Source organism: Misgurnus anguillicaudatus, chromosome 23 (genome assembly GCF_027580225.2).
Source record: "Misgurnus anguillicaudatus chromosome 23, ASM2758022v2, whole genome shotgun sequence".
NCBI lineage: Eukaryota > Metazoa > Chordata > Actinopteri > Cypriniformes > Cobitidae > Misgurnus > Misgurnus anguillicaudatus.
In genome coordinates, this window is record NC_073359.2 from 31,930,581 (window position 1) to 31,947,916 (window position 17,336).

A 17,336-nucleotide genomic window follows, 5' to 3' on the forward strand; every position below is an offset into this window, starting at 1 on the left:
AGTTTTACACTTTAAAAATGCTGTGTTATTTTCAACCCAAAGTCTTTTTCACAGATCAGTTTGTTCTTCAGTATGTTTCTTCTGATGAGGTCTTACATTAGCGAATCTCTCTCCACAGATCGAGCAGACGTATGGCCCTATTTTAACAATCTAAACGCACTGTCTAAAGCGCACGCACGCAGGTCTAAATAGGCGTGTCCGATTCCACTTTTGTCAATTTAACGACAGGAAAATAGTTTATGCGCCAAGCGTACGGTCTAAAAGGGTCGTTCCTATTCTCGTAATGGGTGTGTTTTGGGCATAACGTGCAATTAACCAATGAGAGTCTCAGCTCTCATCCCCTTTAAAAGCCAGTTGTGTAGGCATCATGCCTTATCTCGATTTAGAAAGTGGAATTTGTAAACCGAAAAATGAAAGAAGAAGAAGGCCACCAGTTTAAGATTGATTTTATTTGTATTGAAATTGTTTTATTTTTTTTAGATTTAAACCTTTAAAAGCCTTTTTCTTTCAGTCACGGAAGTAAAATAGCAAGCTTTTATTTGATGTAAATGTATGGATATTCTACAAAATCAGTGTAATAATCTGCAAATATGCAAGAAAAGGTTTGTGCTCTAAAAATACTTCATTTGTAACAAACAGAAGATAAAGAATTTACAAACATGCAGAGAGCCGTTTCAGCACTCAGACAGCGCCATGTTTTTTTTAAAGCATTAAAAATGTTTCTCATCTCACCATATCCACAGGTACAAATTCGTGAGGTAGCATTTAAAAAACATTTAAAAACAGAAGCATTTGTTTAAAGCAAAACAATTTCTTACCAGGCTACAGGTGAAGCAGCTCTTTACATCTTCTAACGTCTCATAATCGGTCCTCATTTAAGTCCAAGAGACTCAATAATAATCTTTTACATTTTAATCCTTTAATTTCTCATATTATAAAAGGGTTGTGTTCTGCTGCGCATCCATGTGTGTGATAAGCAAATGCGCACTGTCGTCCCGTATTACTAACACGCTCATTAAATAACAAAAACAATATTGCGTCATTGACTTTAGAGCAGGTTTTAGTTGGTCAATGGCGTAGTATATTTTAGTTAATAGCAACGCACCAAGAATGCGCCTGAACACTCGTGGGTGCAAAATTGGGCACAGATGCATTTGCTATTTAAACAACTTGGTGCTAGCTAAACGTGAAAATGATAATTTCGCCAGGTTGAAACTAGCGAGACACTTGAGTCGCACATTGCTCTGGGTGTATTATAGGGCCCGTAAGGTTTCTCTCACGTATGAACTCTCAAATGGGCTTTTAAAGAATCTGGCTTAGTAAACGTCTTCTCACACCGAGAACATTTGTAATGTTTTTTCACCTGTATGAGTTCTATGGCAGTGATTCCCAACCGAGGGTACGAGTACCCCATGGGGGTACGTGAAGAGTTTCCAGGGGGTACGCGAAAAGATTTACATTTTGCTTTGATCTCATTTACTTTTAATAAAAATTTATTTCGTTTGTCCAGTCATTTACATAAGATTGATTTTTGTGAGGAAAGCATTGTAAAAAGGACAACTTTGTAATTTTAATCTTATCATTAATATAATAAGCCGTCAAGAGTAAATGCGCTGCATGATCCAAAACGCAATAGCGATGTCCAACTCAAGAACGATCTGACTATTTTCAATGAACCTGAATAGTTTCTAAAGACACAAAGTTTATTAACTATAAATAATGTTATAATATTCATTCCCGCTGCCATTGCATTTTCATTTTCATTGAGGGTCAAAAAGGTACATATTTGTTCCCAACCATTAAAAGGTACATATATGTACCATTTCTTTTAAAGAATAAGGTACAATGTTAAGAGACAGCCTCTGTCATTTTTTTTTTAATTGTTGTTTTAGACAACTGCTGTAAATAACCATTGTAACCATTGTGTCAATTTTTGTTTCCTTTAGTTAGGCACATGGGTCTTGAAGTAGTTTTAGTTTTCTTCTGTTCATTGACAGTGTGTTTAATTTAAAATTTTAATTTAAAAAAAGTTAATTTCACTTATTAAAAACTGTGATATGAACTCAAAAACTGCAATTGATTAACCATAACTTAAACTGAATAAATACTGAATCTGAATCCCTCACACATCCACCTGAAGAAATGCGCTTTTATTTTGACACGCGCCCATCCCCCCACATCTCACGGTCGGAGTTGAGCTCAGTGTTGCCAGATTGGGCGGGTTCCCGCCCAAATGGGCGGTTTTGAATTTGATTGTGCGGGTAAAAATTGGCTTGGGCGGTTGTGCAAAAATTGGGCTGGTTTGGGATCAGTTGGGCGGGTTTGAAACGTGCATTTTATAGGCTAATTATTTAACAAAAAACCCAAATGTGCATGTATTTCATGACGTTACTAAACACACGCCCACTGCATGTGTTTGTGTTGACGCCACGCCGATGATGAGTCCGCGTTTAGCCAATCACAAGTGATAGCAGCCAGCCAGCTCTCTCAGCGGGAAATCAAGATGTTACAGATAGGAGTTGGAGAGTGACCCGGCCCTGAAGCAAATGGATAATGCCTTTTAAATCGGAAAATAGCACTGCAAATTCTGCAACACGGACTCCGAATTGCAACGTATACGTTGCTTGTCACACATCGGCCGTGTCTCAATGCGAATGCTGCAGCCTCCGGAGGTCGCATTTCTAGGCTCCATATACGTCATCGACTGTCTTGTTTTAGAATATTAACAGTTATAAAGTTGACTTTTATTCTTAGTTAATAGTAAATTGTTGTAATATGCTTATACCTTGCGAATGTAATGGTCAGTTAACTAAAATAAACCAGGCTTGATGACGTATGCACCCTGCATACGCGACCTCCGCAGGCTGCAGCTGGAGTGAGAAACGGACATCAATTACACGTGTTTGAGCCGTGGGTGAATTATCGGAGCATTTCAGGTGAACAGAACCAAATGTTCGGCTGTCATTTAGTCAATTGTGGAACCATGAACTTCAGCCAGACTGTACATAGTTCTGAAAAGTTCAGATGTTCACAGTGTTCTTCAGCTTCCTTGCAAGTTAACGCACAACCAACAGCCTCCCAGCTAGAAATAAAAAGTTCTAAGAACGTTCCCTGAAAGTTCCCGAATGTTCCCAAAAACATTCTGCCAACGTTAAAAGCGGCTAGTTTTTTTTAAGTTCTAGGAACGTTTCTGTTGTCTGAACGTTAGAGTAATGTTACATTTTACCATTTTTAAACGTTATGACAATGTCATGTTTTAATGTTCACACAATGTTTAAAACAACAACTGTTTATTATATTGACTTGTTTGATTGTTATGTAAATGATAGAGAATGATTGCATTTTATTATTTTATAAAACATTATTTCTGAATGTTCAGTAAATATATTGCTGTAGAAAACTCAATTCACTTACTAGGTTTAGATGTTGATGTTTCATTTTAAGTCACCCTTATTGTGATTCGTGTTTGTTTTAGTTGGTCTCTTGACACTTGACCTTTTGCTTGCTAGTTTTTTTCTGGTTGTGTTAACTTTGTGGTAATGCACCACATTTGTTATGAAAAGTTATTAGTGTATTTCTGTGGTTGTTGGTACATAATGGTAAAGATCATCACCTAGTTCATTTACTAATCAAAAGTTTATTTTCTGCCAATATTGTATATTAGATCCAACTCTTTCACAGCAGTTTGTCATTAAGGAGTTTTAGAAACTTTGGACAAAAAATATCTGCTGTATAGTTGGGATGCCCAAACATCAAGAATCAGACTATGAATCTCAACCATGGTGACAATTAAAATTGTTAAAAAAATCCTTATTTATCCATGCAGCAGTGCATGCTGGGAGTCCTGAATGAGATTTGTAATTTGTTAATACCCAGCATGCATTGCAGCATGAAGTTTTTCATTTAATTGTCACCATGATTGAGATTCATAGTCTGATTCTTGATGTTTGTGCATCCCAGTTATACAGCAGATATTTTTTGTCCAAAGTTTCTAAAACTCCCCAATGACAAACTGCCGTGAAAGTGCTGTATCACATCTACATTCTTGACAGAAAATAAAGTCTTGACTAGCAAATGAACTAGGTGATGATCTTCACCACCATGCACCAACAACCACAGAATAACACTATTAACTTGGCATGTTCATAACAAAAGTGGTGCATTAACACAAAGTTAACACAACCAGGAAAAAACTAGCAAGCAAAAAGTCAAGTGTCAAGAGCCCAACTAAAACAAACACTAATCACAATAAGGGTGACTTAAAATGAAACAAACATCAACATCTAAACCTAGTAAGTGAATTGAGTTTTCCCTACAGCAATATATTTACTGCATACAGAAATAATGTTTTATAAAATAATAAAATGCAATGTTTCTCTATCATTTACATAACAATTAAACAAGTCAATATAATAAACAGCTGTTGTTTTAAACATTGTTTGAACATTAAAACATGACATTGTCATAACGTTTAAAATGGTAAAATGTAACATTACTCTAACGTTCAGACAACAGAAACGTTCCTAGAACTTAAAAAAAACTAGCCGCTTTTAACGTTCGCAGAATGTTTTTGGGAACATTCGGGAACTTTCAGGGAACGTTCTTAGAACTTTTTATTTCTAGCTGGGCTATTATTATTGTTCTGCATTTACTGCTTAAGGTAAGCCTATTTACGACCTCTCTCTCACACACACCTATTTATCAAGAGTAAAAATACATTATTAATAATAATATAAATAGATAAAAAACGTTATTAACGAATTGGGTATTTGAATAATCATAAAACACTTAAATATACGCTGTAAAAGTGCATTGTGCGTGTGGGCGAGGGAGCATAATGTAGCTGTTGTGAACAAGTTATGTCATTTTGCTAGTGTGGTTCTGTTCTGGTGTCGCTAGCTATAGTATGTTGCATTAATTGTGTAAGTTAAAATAACTAAATGCTAATCAAATTAAACCAAAATGTTGATTTAAATATTTTGGGAGGTTTTTTGTGCGTTTGGGCGGGTTTTGGAACACTTTTGGGCTGGAAACCATCAACTCTATCTGGCAACACTGGTTGAGCTTCACAGAGCAGCGCAACAGGAGGACGACACGACAGACATGAAGAGCATTAGGTAAGCAAAGCACTGTAAACTCCTTCGTCGTCTTTAAAGCATCTTTAAACTTTAAAAACATGTTGCTTGTCGTGAATCTTGATTTTAATAGTGATTCGGTTACGGTAATTTGTGTAAAGTTGTATACAACGCGACATTGACACAGCACTATTGCCTCAGACTCATTTTTATGAGCAGGTTAATGTGCATTAAGTACACCACAGTTCTGTAAGTTGAAAATTTTTTATATTTATGTGTGTTTTCTCACAGTTCAGCGCAAACGTTTCCCGCGCAAGTTTGAATCTCTCTCAGTCAGGGGGGATTGACTGACAGACGAACGTTACTCTACCAAACGGTTATTCACTTATAAAACCTTTTAAAGGTAACGTTACCACATTTATTAATGTATTTATTATGTTGTTTGAGTACACCACAGCTCTGTAAGTGAAAAATTAATTCATATTTATGTGTTGTCTCACAGTTTAGCGCTAACGTTTCCAGCGCAAGTTTGAATCTCTCTCAGTCAGGGGGGAGATTGACTGACAGACTAACGTTACTCTACCAAACGGTTATTCACTTATAAAACCTTTTAAAGGTAACGTTACCACATTTATTAATGTATTTATTATGTTGTTTGAGTACACCACAGCTCTGTAAGTGAAAAATTAATTCCTATTTATGCAGGGGCGTCGGACTGGGGGTAAAACCAGTACTGATTACCAGGGCCCCAAAGGGAGAGAGGGCCTTTGAAAATCTGGAATCTATTTTATTTTACCTGGATATTTTCATTTCTTAATTTAATTTTATCATGTAAAAGAAATGTAAAGTTAGTGTATTTGCTGAATAACTGTTTGAATATATTTTGTATAAGTAAAAACTATCTAAAGTCTCATGGTTCCACCCCTTGCTAATGCGCCAAATGGTTTAGTCCATCTGCACGCGCATTTTGTTTGTAGTTGAGCATCTGGTAGAGTGCAAACTTCTGCGGTGCGGTTGAAATGTCTTTGTCAAACAAAGCTAAATTGGGCCACCAAAACAGAAAGAAGACAGTAGAAGGAAAAACAAAACTAGAACACGAAATGTATAATGCTAAACTCAGAGGTGGAAAGAAATTACATTTATTACTGTAATTGAGTAGTTTTTTGTGTACTTTTACTTTTTGTTTTTAAAATCTGTATGTGGTGGTGTGTAGCCTCACCTATTGGTTTGTTTCTGTTAAATCTGTGAACCAATCGGAGTGTGTTATGATTTTGTGGTTGCTCATTGGTTGGTGCTACCCAAATCTTCAAACCAATAGGAGCAGGTTTTGTAGGATATAAGAATCCTAGTTGTGTAGCACCTGAAAAACGTCATCATTGACGTCATGCCCTGTATGGAAGCGCTCTTTGTGAATGAGCGGAGGGCGGCTGCGCGTCATTCATTATCACCCTTGGCTTGCGTGTTGTGAATGAGAGGATCGGCTTTTAGCTGGTTCCCAGATGGCTGTGTGTTGCAGTATTCGCAGCAGCTACAGGTGGGTTATTTTGGCGTTGGAAAACCTAATACGTTTGAACGGATATTGATTGTTTGTGTGTTTAGTGTGCTGCACATGACGCAATCTGGTAATACACCTCGGATGATTGACCGGGCGTGACGTTTCATTAACCCCTCGGTATGTATTGTTGTTTTTTTACTTGTTAATTATTGTCTTGTATTAAATTGTATTTTTGTTTGGCAGATAAATGTAAGTTTCGGACTACATTGCTGCTTTGCCTGGAGATTGTTTCTTTCGTGTGTGTTTGTGGATTCGTCTAGTGGCACATCCTCACCCTTTATTGGACTGCATCCATTTAGGGGCTCGGGCTGGGAGGCGTATAATCTGGATTCAGCCTTGCCCACAACGTTTATTGGCATGCAGGAGTGGTTGTCGGTGTGACGTATCGACCAGTGTTATTTTTTTTTGTTAATGTTTTTATTTGTTTAATTTGGTGTTGTATTTATTCACTTCTATAAAGTGGGAGCTTGCGCCGGAGTGTGTAGTTTACACTATTTGCTGTGAGAATTTTTGTGGTGTTTTCACGAGTGTATTTTTATATAGTGTGGGGTGACCTCTTGACTTCCTGAAGGCGAGCTCCCCTTATTGATGTGATTTTTGTATTTTTTTTGTTTACTGTCATACATGTTTTCTATTTATTATAATAAACAAATTATATTTTTCATAATTCATTGTTTGTATCTTTCTCACCCCACCCACGACTATTGGACCTGTGTGTCTTAGTTAAAGATTTCCCGGGTTTCCCCGGGTGGCGTAGTCGGAACATTGGTATCTCAAAATTTGCAATTCACCGCTCTGCTACATTCTGGCGTAGTCGGCAGGGTTGTCATGGGTTGGGGTGAGTTGGATAATACTTTTCTTTGTATGTTGAAAATGTTTAGTATGTATAGAAGTAGTGTTTTGTTTCTCCTAAAGGCAAAGCAGCAGTGTGTGTCCAGTTGGATAAATCCCAGCGATGGGCTCCCTCTTACTACGTCAGGTGGTGAGTTGTTATAGAAATAGTGAAGGGAGTTAATTGTGTGTGTTTGTTTCAGCTGGGGTCCCGTAGTGTTTGGAACCAGCTGAGTACGGTAGAGTCCAGGAGAAGTTCCTGAGGCTGAGGTAAAACGTTAGGGATTATTTTAAGGTGGTGTTAGTGCTTGAGTGATGATGATAGGTTGAAGCTAGGGCATTGCTGAAGCAGCATTTGCTTGGGGTTTCAGTTTATGTGAGGGTAAGAACATACTAGCTATACTGTTATTTTCGGCCAGTGGGGTCCCGCAGAGTGTGCGGTGGAACCATTTGGTTGATCTTAGAGCAGTATTTGGCCTACCTGTGATATTAATGTCAGGGTAGGAATGTATTAGTTGTACTTCCCGTGTCATCTTTGGCCGATGGGGTCCTGCAGAGTGTGCGGTGGAACCATTTGGTTGATTTTAGCAGTATTTAGCCCACCTGTGATTTTAACAATGGACATGGTGTGAGTCATACTCCCCGTGTCACGTTTTGGCGGATGGGGTCCCACAGAATGTGTGTGGTGGAACTGTCTGACCGATTTTAAAGCTGTATGTACTTGTGATTTTTCGTATAGGATGTGGTGTGAGTCAAACTCCCCGCATCAAACTGTGGCTGATGGGGTCCCGCGGAGTGTGTGTGGCGGAGCCATCTAGCAGATTTTAAAGTTTACCTGTGATCGTAATATGACGTGGCGCGAGCCATACTCCCCTGCGTCGTATCAGCCGATGGGGTCCCACAGTGTGTGTGGTGGAACCAGTCAGTATATTTTAAAAGTGTAGATGTTCTGCAAATAAGTCGCTGTCATGGTAGTGAGTGCTGCAGGTCGGCGCCCTACCTTATATTACCTTTTGGGTAAGTACGGGTTTTGACAAACCTGGCCCTTAAGGTGATCAGTGTGTTGTGAACAGTTATTGCAGATGTATGGGCGAGGTTATGAGTCTAGCTTTTCCTGATGTCCTGTGTAATATCTGAGCTCTGATGAGGTAATCGTCGGGGCGACGATTCATAAGCTGGGGGTGAATGTGGTGGTGTGTAGCCTCACCTATTGGTTTGTTTCTGTTAAATCTGTGAACCAATCGGAGCGTGTTATGATTTTGTGGTTGCTCATTGGTTGGTGCTACCCAAATCTTCAAACCAATAGGAGCAGGTTTTGTAGGATATAAGAATCCTAGTTGTGTAGCACCTGAAAAACGTCATCATTGACGTCATGCCCTGTATGGAAGCGCTCTTTGTGAATGAGCGGAGGGCGGCTGCGCGTCATTCATTATCACCCTTGGCTTGCGTGTTGTGAATGAGAGGATCGGCTTTTAGCTGGTTCCCAGATGGCTGTGTGTTGCAGTATTCGCAGCAGCTACAGGTGGGTTATTTTGGCGTTGGAAAACCTAATACGTTTGAACGGATATTGATTGTTTGTGTTTAGTGTGCTGCACATGATGCAATCTGGTAATACACCTCGGATGATTGACCGGGCGTGACGTTTCATTAACCCCTCGGTATGTATTGTTGTTTTTTTACTTGTTAATTATTGTCTTGTATTAAATTGTATTTTTGTTTGGCAGATAAATGTAAGTTTCGGACTACATTGCTGCTTTGCCTGGAGATTGTTTCTTTCGTGTGTGTTTGTGGATTCGTCTAGTGGCACATCCTCACCCTTTATTGGACTGCATCCATTTAGGGGCTCGGGCTGGGAGGCGTATAATCTGGATTCAGCCTTGCCCACAACGTTTATTGGCATGCAGGAGTGGTTGTCGGTGTGACGTATCGACCAGTGTTAGTTATTTTTTTTTGTTAATGTTTTTATTTGTTTAATTTGGTGTTGTATTTATTCACTTCTATAAAGTGGGAGCTTGCGCCGGAGTGTGTAGTTTACACTATTTGCTGTGAGAATTTTTGTGGTGTTTTCACGAGTGTATTTTTATATAGTGTGGGGTGACCTCTTGACTTCCTGAAGGCGAGCTCCCCTTATTGATGTGATTTTTGTATTTTTTTTGTTTACTGTCATACATGTTTTCTATTTATTATAATAAACAAATTATATTTTTCATAATTCATTGTTTGTATCTTTCTCACCCCACCCACGACTATTGGACCTGTGTGTCTTAGTTAAAGATTTCCCGGGTTTCCCCGGGTGGCGTAGTCGGAACATTGGTATCTCAAAATTTGCAATTCACCGCTCTGCTACATTCACTTTTACTTTTACTTAAGTATGTTTTGTTTAAAGTATTGTACTTTGCTACATTTTAAATCATATCCGTTACTGAGTAATGAATATTTTTTAAAAATGCAAAGTAATCACGGATGAATGATGATTTATTGATGGGCGCGGGAACGCGCTAAACTCACAAAAAGAACCATGGAGATGGACGAGACAGGCACACGCTGACGCAGACCCTCAATTCATTTCTTATGAAAGAAACCTCTGGGCGACCACTTTCCACTGACGCAAAGGGAATGTTTCATTCCTATGTAAGGTAGGATTCATGCTCTTCAGTACGAAATGGCCGTTTTTACCGCTCATTTGCACAACGCGTTTTTAATACCATGCGCATATCTTCCGAGGTCAATTAGCTTTGCGTCAAGTCAAACACAACTTAAGAACGTCCTCGAGAATGCGCAGGTCATTAGACATTGGAGAGGGAGAGAGAGAGAGAGAGAGAGAGAGAGAGAGAGAGAGAGAGAAAGAGAGAGAGAAGAATTAAAGGGGTCATATGATGAAAATGTTAGCATTGCCACTTTGTAGGTGTGAGCAAAAACAGGTCATTGAAATTTGGCTTTCATTATGATGTCATAAGGATATCTTATTAGAATAATACCGCCTCCTTAATCTGAACTCTCCAACCACTGCACTGCCGTTTAGTGCAGAGAGAAAGAGAGAGAAAAGAAGGACTTGACAGCACAATAGAGTTTGAATTACAACAAACCACCATCATTGTGATCAGTGTTTGCACTTGATCCGCTCATTTGCATTTTAAAAAACACATCCAAAACGACACATTTTTGGACTTGACAGCACAATAGAGTTTCAATTACAACAAACCACCATCATTGTGATCAGTGTTTGCACTTCATCCGCTCATTTGCATTTTAAAAAACACACCCAAAACGACACATTTTTGCTCAAACCGACAAAGTGGCAATGCTAACATTTTCATCATATGATCCCTTTAAGGTCTTACATCAGGTACCCAGGTCAGGGAAGCTGGATAAAAGACAATAAGGATGAAAGTATATAGCCATGCACTCATCTCATGATACGCTCATTTAAACTATATAATAATGTATGTTACCAGCAATACATCAATTACAACCTTACTAGTGATTGTATTTACCAGATGCTGACCTCATATATCATATTATTTTTGCTTTAAAAGTGCATAACTCACCTGTAAAAATCATTAAACAATTCCATAAATGTTCTTAGTTATAAAAAAGCTTTTATTTTACTAACTTTAATTGTAAAGATGTTCCTACAATTAAAAACAACTAGTTTGAGATTTATATTCACTTGTCGCTTTTGAACTATACTAGAATTATCCACATTTTCTCGCTGTAATTTACAGCCTGTAAAAAGTAACTTTTACTCTGAGTAAAGTTAAAGTGACTTACTTTTTACTTTTACTTGAGTAGATTTTTAGACCAGTAACTTTACTTTTACTTAAGTAAAATATTATTAAAGTAACTTTACTTTTACTTAAGTAAGATATTATTAAAGTAACTTTGCTTTTACTTAAGTACAATATTTTATTACTCTTTCCACCTCGGGCTAAACTGTTTGAATATCCCTGGCTGCGATTGTTAGTCCTAAAATGAACTGAGACAACCCATTGAAAAAGCAGAATATACACTTTCAGATGATAATTTGGTTATAGGCTACATGCAAATTGAGTTGAAAGGCTAAACAAATAAACTGTATACTAACAGCTGTTTGCATACAAAACAATAGCCTAATTTGAAAAATGTTTACTTTTAAATGAATAGACTATAGTATGTAAGCAATAGCATTTGTTTCATTTTGCCTTTTTTCCAGATAAAATGACTAGTGATACACGTTTTGTTCATCTTTTAATATGAATGGAGCTTTTTGTTAATGTACAAAACTAAAATGGCATATTTAAGATTTAATTTATGCCTTAAAGTAATAAAGCATAATAAAAATAAATGTTCTAAAATGTAATGTCTTGTTACTTCAGCAAAATAAAATATGTCTGAATCAAGTCTTGTTTGGTTATCATACAGTTTGTTCATGTAGTGATTAGAAAACTATATGGAAAAATGGGGGGCCCATCAGGATTGCCTATGCATAGGGCCCGGGACCTTGTGCTACGCCCCTGTATTTATGTGTTGTCTCACAGTTTAGCGCTACCGTTTCCAGCGCAAGTTTGAATCTCTCTCAGTCAGGGGGGAGATTGACTGACAGACTAACGTTACTCTACCAAACGGTTATTCACTTATAAAACATTTTAAAGGTAACGTTACCACATTTATTAATGTATTTATTATGTTGTTTGAGTACACTGTACTATTTGTATTTCACTCTTGTGTAATCAATGTATGCGAATAAACACAACTCCAGCATAACGTGCAGTGCGTGTCGACCATCAGCTCGACATCCATCTTTTATTGTCTTATTACCTCACTTCCGGTTCCCCTAACATTTGGGTAATCCGGTTCAATATACAACAATAGTAACAAAACATTACATCTCCCTTTTTTTTTTTTTTTTTTTTGCACACAATTCAGCATGAAATAAAATATCATGTGATGTCACATGAACTTCAGTTGCACTCTAAAAAAAATCCGTAAAAAAACGGACAAAGTACTGTGTAAATATGAAGGAATTTTCCGTATTTATGTTTTACAGGCATTTATCCGTTTTTTTTAATAACATGTTGCATTATGGGTGCAATAACCCCTGCTGCAATCTCACTTTTGCCTCTCTATCACCATCTCTGTTTGAAACCTAAAATTACAACTTGCTTGCTGAGTTATTTTCTAACATGGATGATGTTTAACTTCTAAACAAATGCTGTCAGAACAAGATACAAGTGTTCAACTATTCCAGCATCGACACATGTGATTTGGTAGACAAATCTTCTTTCTGACGTGACGTGTAAGTCAAATGGATATTTACCACAACATTTATCACATTAAATCTCCAGTTTGTGTTTCTTTTAGATTCATTTGAAGTCACCACTATTGAGATTAGTGTTCCCTTTAGTTAGGCTTTTGTCCCTTGACCTTCCAGAACTGACTCTGCTCTTTTAACATTGCAACAGTGCTTTTTCTTGTAGCAATTACAACTTGTTTGTTGCTTAAGGAAGGAGAATGTTCTATGATGTCATATAAACTTAGTTGTTTTTATGTTTTACTGCCTAACATTTTAATATGAAATAATAAAATAAGAATAAAGAACTAAAATGTATAAGAGTGACACTCTATGCTGATCTAAAACACACTGTATTGAATAAGATGGCTGAAAATTTGTCAGCTGTGATTTTTGCTTCAGAGACATCATCACTTTGGATACAAATCTCAACAATGGTAAGAGTAAACGTTAAGAGTTTTCTACAATCCTGGTACCCAGCATGCATTGCGGCATGAAGCTTTGTTGTTGATTGTCACCATTGTTGCGTTTCATAGGCAGATTGAAGTGTCCCTAAAGCTTACGGAAAATTTTCTGTAAATCTACGGACAGTGTTCGATTAATCTACAGAATGTTCAGTTTTTGAATAAACGGAAATGTCTGTAAACATAACGGAAAAGGTACCGGTAATTTTCTGCCAGGACATTATCCGTTTTTTTACGGATTATTTTTTTAGAGTGTACAACAGTGAGTTTTCCCTCTTTGAGCCAGAAAACACCATAATATTGTTATTAACATATCACTGAACCTACTTGAGCATAAACACAAGACACTTTATTTAACAACCACACACAGCAACATGTGGTGATAATAAAACCAAAATGTGTGAAAGTATATATGTTTATAAGCTTTATGTTTATATAGTTTTTGGAATATACAAATTTGCAGAAAATTGCCACTCACTAAATGCTCACCACAGTTTTAAAACTATAATAAGTTAAAGTTAGTTTTAAAGTGAAAATGCATTAATGATAACAAAAGCTAAGTCTTTATAGACAGAATCTTGTTTTTTAATCATTTATTTATTTTGTAGGCTATTGAACATATAGTATGCATTGTATTTAGTATTTATGCATACATAAGCATGTGAAACGACCAATTATGAATATGCACAAGACAGACAGGGAACATACCTGTATATATAAGATCTTTAGATAATGAGATTATAATGGTGCTATCAGGGGATGATCATTTGAGATGGTCTTGTCGCTCTTTACTTTCTTAGACTTGCACCTTTACCGTTGCGTCTCTTTCTCGTCTTTCTAAACCAACACATGTGTGTCCTGAGCTAACGTCGCGTCAAACTACATCGCTCCAGCTGCGCACGCGTCACTGATATAAACGCGAGTAAACTTAAACTTTATAACCACTAACAGCATTATGTGCGGGAACGCCTTTCTTAATTTAGCGCACAGTTTCTTGCGCACGTTTTGAGAGACTTCTGCATGCCAGAGACTCAGACAGCTGCAGGAGCACAGAGAGAGCGAACGAGCGAGCGCGCGCACGAAAGAGAGAGAGAGACCTGCACCTCATGCTGCTTATGAAATTTCAGAAATTACTCTTTCATTTGTTGGTGGATTATTTCCCGTTTCTCTGTCACACTCAGTCTAACGTGCAGGAATGTCAAGTTGACAACGCGCACTTAATTACATTACGCGGAATAAAAAATATGCTACGTCTAACATTTTATTTCACGTTAAGTTACAACAGACCAATCAGCAGCCATGAAACGTGCAATTAGAGTGATTGACAGAAAACCTGACAAGTTACAAAACAATATGACCTTTTCAGCTCATCATGAACGCAAACTTGGGAGGCCCTTGAACTTGGGAGGCCCCTGGGCTTCAGCCCAGGTAAGCCCGTGCATTAAGGCGGCCTTGGGTATGATAGCGGTTCTGTTTATAATTAAAATGCCTTCTTTATTAATACTAAAAGTGTAATGAACTGGTTCCTTTTAAAATGAAATACTTATCGTTTTTGTGTTGTTTTTTTATATCATCAGACTGTTTTTGCTGTTGTTATGGTCCTGTAGCTGTGATCCGATTGGTTCTCTCTGTTCTGGTGGGTGTGGCTGCCATTGCTGTTGTGGTTTATGACATCAGAACCAGAGGAGATCAACAGAATAAAAGATCACAGACATTATACAATCACTAATGAGCTCTATCTTCTTACATAGATGGTGGTATCACTGCAAAAGCTTACCTGTTTATATCAATTTTCACTGAACTTATTTTATATTAAGCTAAATGTTAGATTGATTGTTTTAGTTAAACATTATTGTTGTATTAATGATTGAGTCTATCATAAGTTCAATTTCAGATAGTGTAAATGGTCCATTTGTCTTACAATTAAACTAAAATATATGGCTCTGTAACCCATTCATTTTAATTGAAACAACTGTGATTGATGAATTGTGAATTTGATTTGCAACATACAGTGGCATGTGAAACTTTATATTATGCTTATAATAGTGAATAATGATTTACAGAATAATGTGAATGTGTAATTTTCATCTACTGTATTAATGTAATAGCACTTATTTTCGTAACAATTATTATTATTATATGGGAGGTGTTTCATAGACCATTAACATTCAACACTTTATTTTTGTTACATTCCTGTGAAGACAGTATGTGTTTGCATCATCTTAGAGCTGCTTTAATTGCCTGTGATGTCATCGTAAAAGATGCCACTTTTAAAGTTCAACCACCCAGCTAACAGAAAAAAGTTCTAAGAACGTTCCCTGAAAGCTCTTTACGTTCCCAAAAACGCTCTGCCAACGCCAAAAGTGTCCAGTTTTCTTGACGCTCCAAGAACGTTTTTGTGTTGTCTCAACGTTAGAGGAATGTTACATTTTACCATTTTTAAACGTTATGACAATGTCATGTTTTAATGTTCACACAATGTTTAAAACAACAACTGTTTATTATATTGACTTGTTTAATTGTTATGTAAATGATAGAGAAACATTGCATTTTATTATATTTATTTTTTATATTTATATTATTTTATTATATTTATTATATATTATATATTTATTATATATTATATATCTATTATATATAAGTTTAGATGTTGATGTTTTGTTTCATTTTAAGTCACCATTATTGTGATTAGTGTTCGTTTTAGTTGGGCTCTTGAGCCTTGTCTTTTGCTTGCTAGTTTTTTCCCTGGTTGTATTAACTTTTTGTTAATACACCACATTTGTTATGAACATGTTAAGTTAGTAGTGTAATTCTGTGGTGTGGTGGTTGGTACATAATGGTAAAAAATCATCCCTAATTAATTTACTAATCAAAAGTTTATTTTCTGTCAATAATGTAAATGAGATCCAGTGCTTTCACAGCAGTTTGTCATTAAGGAGTTTTAGAAACTTTGGACAAAAAATATCTGCTGTATAACTGGGATGCACAAACATCAAGAATCAGACTATGAATCTCAACCATGGTGACAATTAAATGAAAAACTTCATGCTGCAATGCATGCTGGGTATTAACAAATTACAAATCTCATTCAGGACTCCCAGCATGCACTGCAGCATGGATAAATAATGATTTTTTTTCCAATTTTCTTTGTCACCATGGTTGAGATTCATAGTCTGATTCTTGATGTTTGTGCGTCCCAATTATACAGCAGATATTTTTTGTCCAAAGTTTCTTAAACTCCTTAATGACAAACTGCTGTGAAAGTGCTGGATCTCATTTACATTATTGACAGAAAATAAACTTTAATTAATTAGGGATCATTTTTTTCCTTTATGCACCAACCACCACACCACAGAATTACACTACTAACTTAACATGTCCATAACAAATGTGGTGTATTAACAAAAAGTTAACACAACCAGGGGAAAAAACTAGCAAGCAAAAGACAAGGCTCAAGAGCCCAACTAAAACGAACACAAATCACAACAATGGCGAACCAAAATGAAACAAAACACCAACATCCAAACCCATACACAACAGATACACAATATATAATAAATATATAATATATAATAAATATAATAAAACAATATAAATATAAAAAATAAATATAACAAAATGCAATGTTTCTCCATCATCCACACAACAACCAAACAAGTCAATACAACAAACAGTTGTTGTTTTAAACATTGTGTGAACATTAAAACATGACATTGTCATAATGTTTAAAAATGGTAAAATGTAACATTCCTCTAACGTTGAGACAACACAAAAACGTTCTTAGAACGTCAAGAAAACTGGACACTTTTAACGTTGGCAGAACGTTTTTGGGAACGTTAAAAACTTTCAGGGAACGTTCTTAGAACTTTTTTCTGTTAGCTGGGTACATGTTGAAACAACAAATCAGTAAATAAAGATTAATTACCTACCTTTATACAATCACTGTTGTTAAATAATCCTTCGTTTATCGGCAGATTCTTCTTGAAATACCAAAGCACGTGCGATTGTTCATCAACAACAACATAGCACCGCGCATGCGCGTAACATTATATTCACTGCGCATGCGTGTTTGAACATCCACTACGTATTGGATTAATCCACTACGTCATCGCGCTGCAGGCTGCAGCGAGGGGTGTCTCTCT

The 17,336-nt window shown here is 36.7% G+C and overlaps 2 long non-coding RNA genes across 5 annotated transcripts; both read left to right on the forward strand.

Annotated features, from left to right (window-relative positions):
* The first annotated feature begins 4,645 nt into the window (after window positions 1-4,645).
* LOC129452917 (uncharacterized) lies at window positions 4,646-12,092 on the forward strand. The gene is made up of 4 exons (XR_012365915.1): window positions 4,646-5,117; window positions 5,367-5,478; window positions 5,578-5,691; window positions 11,979-12,092. It is a non-coding gene; the product is annotated as an uncharacterized lncRNA (long non-coding RNA).
* LOC129413881 (uncharacterized) lies at window positions 6,283-9,808 on the forward strand. 4 transcript variants are annotated; one of them, XR_012365910.1, is made up of 5 exons: window positions 6,283-6,609; window positions 6,675-6,747; window positions 6,814-8,983; window positions 9,047-9,119; window positions 9,186-9,808. It is a non-coding gene; the product is annotated as an uncharacterized lncRNA (long non-coding RNA). The 4 variants fall into 4 exon arrangements; XR_012365908.1 differs by having other exon boundaries at window positions 6,283-6,747; XR_012365909.1 differs by having other exon boundaries at window positions 6,675-8,983.
* Window positions 12,093-17,336: the final 5,244 nt, after the last annotated feature.